This window comes from Gossypium raimondii, chromosome 13, assembly GCF_025698545.1.
Source record: "Gossypium raimondii isolate GPD5lz chromosome 13, ASM2569854v1, whole genome shotgun sequence".
NCBI classification, from domain to species: Eukaryota; Viridiplantae; Streptophyta; class Magnoliopsida; order Malvales; family Malvaceae; genus Gossypium; species Gossypium raimondii.
This window is the reverse complement of record NC_068577.1, coordinates 57,174,835-57,182,569: the sequence shown is the minus strand read 5'-3', so window position 1 is coordinate 57,182,569 and position 7,735 is coordinate 57,174,835.

Sequence of the window (7,735 nt, the reverse complement as noted above, 5' to 3'; positions counted from 1 at the left end):
ATTTTATCCTATTTTTTCATGAAATATAATTTAATATACAATGTGTAATTTAGAAATAAAAATATATATATATTAAATTATGTTTAGTATTAAGCTATCACAATCCTCAAATACATTGTTTTCCTTATACTTCAAATGACTAAAAACTCGATGTCTCTCAATGACAATTGATTTAATTTTTGTTAGCTTGAGCTGATTGTGATGAAGCAAATCAAAGCTTAATGTTTTTTTTTGAACCAAATTATAGGATGTGTAAATGTTAAGGGTTCAATTTTTCAAAATCAAGACTAAATTGGCACAATATATAACTGTTGAGGGTTAAAGTTGTTATTATGTCAAATTTAAAAGCTATCACATCAACCTTCTACTAGTCATTTAATGGTTGGTGACCAAAAACGAAAAAATTGAATTGTTAGGTGATTATTTTGTAACTTTTCATAGCTGAATGATCAAAGAAAAAAATTTAATAATTGAATGACCAAAAATGAAAATTTTAAATAATTTCGTAACTACTAATGTAATTTACACTATTTTATCGATTCCACTGCTAAGGAGACAAAACCTAAGAGAAGATCCATCGGGAGGGAATCATATTCCAACGTAGGGTTTCAAAGAAAAAGCTTTGTAAGGCAACGGATTCAACAAAAACCCTAAAGACAAATAGATTCCCGAAGTGATTCCATCGGTTCATTGAAATTGATGCGAAAATAGACACCGGAGGCTCACGAGCTATGTTGCCTTCACCTTTGTCGACTTAAAAAATCTGGCTCTTACTGATCCTTTCTTAACAAAAATCCAATCTACAACATGCCATCCTAAGCTCTCTCTTTCATATAGCCCCCTTACCAACTACAAAACTTTCTTTCCACAAACAATTACAACCCAAATTTTATTTTATTGGAATTAAGTATTTTATGGTTCATGAAAATTAATTATTTTACGTTTTTGTGATTATTTCTTTTAACACCGTTATTTTTAAGATTTAAATTTAATTTTTCTCTTTAATAGTAGAGTGTATATTACCATTACACCTAATTAACTAAGTTTGATGTTTGGGAATCAAAAACAAATACAAAAACAAAAACAAAAACCAATAAATATAAGTATAATCAATATAATTGATGAATGATTTTCAACTCTTTAAAGACAAGTCTTTGAAGTGTCGTATATTTGGAGCCAATGAACTTCTTGACATGTTTGGTATTGTCTCCGGTTCGACTTTTGTTTACCGACTCTGACAAGAACCTGAATGCTTGAGGTTGCTTTAAGAAATGGTGGGTTCAATAGAATGGAAGAGCCTCGTCGGGTAAGATTGTGCGTGGCACATGACCACTTACCAAAAAAATGTGAGTGTTTGTGCTAGCTAGCTCAAGTGGTAGCATAATTGCCCACAAGTACCATATATGTTGTAAGGCATGAGCTCATGTAACAGCCTGTTTTCAGTGAAATCGAAACAGTGATTTTGAGACCATAAATACGAGTCCGAAAAGAAAATTATTTTAATATTATATTATCTTGGGTAGATATAATTATTTAATTATTTTCATTTTGGGTAGATATAATTTTATCTTGGGTAAACTACATCATTAGTCACTAAATTATGGGTAAATTTTTGTTTTGGTCACTTAATTAAAATAATTTACAATATAGTCACTGAACTATTCAAAAGTTTTCATTTAAGTCATCGGATTGCTAAAATCGATGCTATATGGCTTTCTCTGTTCGCACTGCCTGCACCAATAGAAAGCTCTGTTTCCCCTTCTCTTCTACAATTCAGTTTTTTTCATGAAATCGTTGGACAAAACACGTTAGCAAACAAATATAAATATAAATATTTATGTTAAATACAAGATTTGAACAAATAATATAAACAAATATTTATATTTATGTAAAAATACAATATCTAAAACAAAAAAAAATTAAATAAATATTTATATTTTTTTAAAACTATAGATTTGAAAACAATTAAATAAACAAGATCTTTTGAAAAATCAGAAATGGAATAAGGGAATTGAGTTTTACTAGAGGTTAAGGCCTGTTTTCATAGTTTCCTTGAGACAGATTCGGTCGCTCCTATGATACTTGGAAAAACGTTGGTCAACTGTCTCCCAGGATGTAACAACAAAATGATTGCAACAGTAGTACCTTTGTAACAGTCCGTTTTCAGTGAAATCGGAACAGTGGTTTCAGTACCACAAATACGAGTCCGAAAAGAAAATTATTTTAATATTATTTCATGGTCTGCATTATGTTAGAAATGTCGTATGACAATTTTGTTAAGAAAATTTTACCGGTTACATGTTTAATTGATAAAAGGACCAAATGCATAAAATGCAAAAGTTGAGTTCTAGTAGCTATATGTATCAAATAGCAAGGAATTCAAATTTTGAGGTCCTTATATGACAAATAGACCATTAAGAGAAGTTAGTAGATAAGGATGATTATTCATCCATGAAAATTTAATTAAAGAAAAGGATGAAATTGGAAATAAAAGATATTAAAAGATGATAATTGATTAAATGATGAAAATATCACCTTTTTCATCATCATTCCCAATTTTTTTTTATGAAAACCCTAGCTAAGAGAAAAGAGTTCAAGCAAGCTTACTTGGCTTAATTGGGTAAGTATTCAAGTCCTGTTTTTAGTACTTTTTATATTTCTGAGATTGTAATTACCTAATCTAGCTATCTTGAGGATTTATTTGCAAAGTTATTGAGGTATTAAAGTTTTGCCTTGGATGAATATAGATGAATTATGAAATTTTATGGTAGAAAATGAAATGTTGTTGATAGATAAACAACTTTTGTTAAAGGAATTTTGATGAAAATGTGATTTAGGGATTAAATTGTAAAGGATTAAAATTCATGAAAATTTTCTAAATTTTATGAATTACATTAGCTGTAAATTTTAAATGAAAAATTCGGCTAGGCTTGGAATAAGGATTAAATTGCATGAATTCTATTTCCCGAGCCTAGGGACGAAATTGGAATTAATTAAAAGTATAGGGGTAAAATTGTACTTTTGCCTAAGATGTAAGTTGGATTGAATTGAATATTTGATGTTAGATTTTCATCTTTTATAAAGTGATTTTTGAGAAAAATGTCAATTTTGGACTAAATTGTGAAATGTGGAAATTTAGTGGTTAAAATGTGAAATAAATTAAAAATATGGGCTGATAGTAAGATATGGAAAATTCGGCTAGCTTGGGTTTGTGTTTAATTTCATGAAATTGTGATTTTATGTGATAAGGACTAAATTGCAAAAATGTGAAATAATAGGGGCAAAAATGTAATTTTTCCAAAATGTGTAAATTGTGCTAAATTGAATGAAATGATGATTAAATAAGTAAAATTTGATACTATATAGATTGAGATAAATGAGATTTGGATCTAGAATGGGGGAAAACAAAGTATCGGATTAGTCGACCTAATTTGTCGTTTCAGCGAATGAGGTAAGTTCATATGGCTAAATTCAATATTTTGTTATGAAAATTTCATGAATATTATGGTATATTATTGTATATGAATGTTATAAAATTTTGATTATTGTAAAATAATGCTTAAGTAAAAATACAAATTAATTGGAACGATGGATTTGAGTACTTTCGTTCAGAGGCCAAGACGAATTGACGGAAAAGACCATGGTTGGACCATGGCAACATGTGATATGTGATTTCCGTATAAGACCATAGCTGGGCTATGGCATTGGTGTGATGTGATTATGAGTTTCTGTATAAGACCATATCTAGGATATGGCATCGGTGTGATATGTGCTACTGTGTAAGACCATATCTGGGATATGGCATCGATATGAGAATTCGTGTAAGACCATGTCTGCGACATTGGCATCGATATGCGATTTTGTGTAAGACCATATTTGGGATATGGCATTGATATAAGGATTCTTGTAAGACCATGTCTTGGACATTGGTATCGATACGTGATTTCGTGTAAGACCATGGCTGAGCTATTGGCATCGATACGAGATTACATGTAAGACCATATCTGGGATATTGCATTGTTACGGTACTATGTGTACGAGATCCCCGAGTATCCTTTAGTATTTCAAATGGTTCAAAGGGGAAAGCGGATGAAACATGGTTATAAGTGATGGTACAATGAAAGCAAGGTATTTGTGACAGAAATCAACAAGTAAGTGAAAGTTGAGAATGAAATTACGATCGAGTTAAGCAAGATAGATATGTACAGAACCTATGCGAGAATCGAATGAAAGTGAATTGGTGAGTTCATACCGTATCATGTATATGGAATGAGAAAGGTATGTGTTTAAATATGTTGTATACCAAATTGTGCTCATTTGGCTATATGGAAGTATGAATTGAATATTATATGAGAATTAAATTGATTAAACTTGTGAAAGCTAATGTTAGCTATGTAAATGATTATATGATTGAGAATGAGATGAAATATGATATGTGTTATGAGGACGTATGGAATTGAAAACGAAATTTTATGAAATCTATGAAAGAAATCATGAAAGAGTAAATTTCGCAATAAAATAGTTTTGGACAACAGCAGTTGTATAACTTTGAAAAATCAATAAAAATTGTGGGAATCGCATTAGAGGTTTATTAAGACATGAAATTAAATCTTATTGAGTCTAGTTTCACATAAAAGAAACGGTGTAAGCAAAAGAATTTTGTATTATGAGATATTTGAATTTTTGTAAGATACGGTCAGAATGATTTTGAAATCCCTTGTTCTGACTTTGGAAAATCATTAAAAATTATATAAAAAGAATTATGGGTTAGAATTTATATGATTAAAATTTTTAATGAGTCTATTTTCAAGAGAAACAAACGGGAATATCATTTGAATCCCGTACTAAGTGATAATTAATTTTTAGAGAAGAAGTGTCGGAACTGTCAGATAGCAGAACATGGACGAATTTGAAGAATTAACTGTATTTATTGGCTAAACCAAAAATTCTTAAAATTTTATGGTAAGAAGATATGTGAGTCTAATTTCTGGAAAATCAAACGGATCTTAATTTGGAGTTCTGTAGTGCAAGATATGAATAATTTAGTGACTATGACTCGAGTAGACAGCTTGATGTGAACATGAGTAAATAGTGAAACTATGTGTAATTTTGATTGTATTATCTTCAGAACATCATGTGAGGATTGGTAAAAGCATGTTAACAGATTGCTTATTATTTACATATCAACTTACTAAGCTTTATAGCTTACTTTGTGTTATTTTTCTATGTTTATAGTGTTCTGAAGTCTCGCTCGGGTTGGAAATCGTCGGAGATCCCATCGCACTATCCAACTATGGTTCCGGTATTTAAAATGTTTGTAATTTTAGTTGGTTTGTTAAGTGTATAAGTAATTTTGGCTATTGGTGCCTATATGTGTTTTGATGTTCTTAAGCAATGAGATTTGACTTAGTTGATAAAATGGTCAAATGTGTATAAGATGATATTTGTTAAAAGATGTGAATTGTTCGGTAATGCCTCTTAACCCTAGTCCGGTGACGGATACGGGTTAAGGGTGTTACAACCTTTGCAGTGATCAATGAACAAACCTTGCATTCTTTTATCACCGAAACGTTTGAAAATTTGGAGAGGACAAAGAAACGAATTTTTGAGTCTCTAAAGAATTCTACAATATTATTTAGGCTTTTATAGGCATTTAATAGGGAGGAATTTTGAAAATTTTCATGAATAAAGATACAAATCTGCTGAGAAAAAATTAAAATACGTATTGGACTAAAACATGCATAAGCCTAAAAAGACCCAACCAATCCAAACATTTTGCATCACTCACATCATGGGGGTGCACTTCTAACCCTAATCCGGCGACGAATACGGGTTAAAGGTGTTACAACCTTTACAGTGATCAACAAACAAACCTTGAGTGGATTTGGATTTGACCCCCCCTCACCCCACTACAGACAAGGAAGAATGTAAGTTTAGTTATTCAATAGCTACTAAGTTGGTTTACATATATATACAAGTTCCACACTTGATTCTCAATCAATGTGAGACTAATGCTTTTCATTTTTCTCAACATAATTCACAAGTAGCCTACTTTGAGCATCAATTTTTCATTCATCACTCAATCATTTTGAGCATATGATATATTGTTGTAAATGTTTAATGGAGTAGAATATAAAATTATAATTTTATGATTCAACTTTTCACCTTTACCAATCGAAAATATGCCTCAAAATTTTCAAAAATTATATTGTTTCTAATAGAAATAACTTTAGACAACAAGAATCTACGAATAAAATTTAAATAACTTTTTCTCTAATCTTGATACTTACTATTAAATTAACTTAAATTTTGATGCATGCGACAAAAATTGAGATTAGAATCCATGATGTGGAAAGCAAAACAAATATGTAAGCAAATATTGTCTTGTCGTAAAACCATTTGATTTTTTTTTTCAATCATTCATTGAAATTGAAGTTCCTCAATGAAGCCATCACATAATATGTTACATAAAAGTTAGAAACTTAAACGTGATGATGGATGAACCTCTCTAATTTCACTCTCCAAAATTCATACAGCAAGCGATACTTCCAATGACCCACAATTATTGAAACCAATGTGCTTTTCCTATCATTGAAAATCGTGATGGAGCCACTTGTAACATTGTTTGCGTACATACTTTTTATTATTATTAATATTTTATTGATAAAAGTATTAGAAATTTTTGTATTAAAAGTCAAATTATATTTTATATTTTAAAATAAATAAGTTAGTCATTCTGTGTTGATCAAATAGCAAAACAATAGAAATAAATGAATTTTTTAATAAAAATGATCAATTTTCTATTTGATCTAACACACAATGACTAATTTACTATTTTTAGTAGATGAGGTAAAATATAAGCTGGCTCCTTGTATAGGGGCTTCCGTGATACTTTTACCCTATTGTATCTCTTCTCAACGATAAATAAAAATATGTTTTAGAAAATTTTGTTTCCAAAGATAATCACAAAGTTAAGTCAAACAAGCAGTAACATTGTTTCACTTAATTTCCCTTTCGAAAGAAAAACTCTTATTTAGAATAATTGTTATTCAAAGTAACTATTTTTTTTAGAACAGCTATGCTTGGAACAATCGTGTTTAGAACATGGCTCCATTAGAATATGGTTGTCATTTGAGAACAACTCCTGCAAAGGATAACGAATGTCTGGAACAATTATTATTTAGAATAACTGCGTTTCAAGAATAATTATATTTAGAACAACCTCCATTTAAAACAATAGTGGTTTTTAAAAAAAAAGAAGAGATATTATTCAAAATTAGCTCTTTCAAGAAAAGCATCGAACAACTATTATTAAAAATAAAGCTAAATTCACAATTTGGCCCTTGAAGTATACTCATTTTTTGACTTTGGTATCTAAACTTTTCTTTGCCTCAATTTGATACCTAAAGTACATGGGCTATAATTAGAATTAACCTAAATTTGTTTGGTTATAACTAGAGGTTTTGGTTCAAAAAATTAATTTCTAAATCTGAGTCCAACCCGCTTTGGATCAGCCAAAGGTTGTTTTAAATTATTTATATTTAAATTAAATATAATTTCATCATTTATTGAATCGAGTTAATCTAAAATTGAAGAATATAAACTTAAACTCGACTCAAGATGAATCGAACCGCTTAACTAAACTAACCCAACCCAACTTGTTTTTGAGCTAAGCTTGAGTTTAATATTTTCAACTTCACATTCGCTCGACCCAGATTGATTAATTATTAAACAA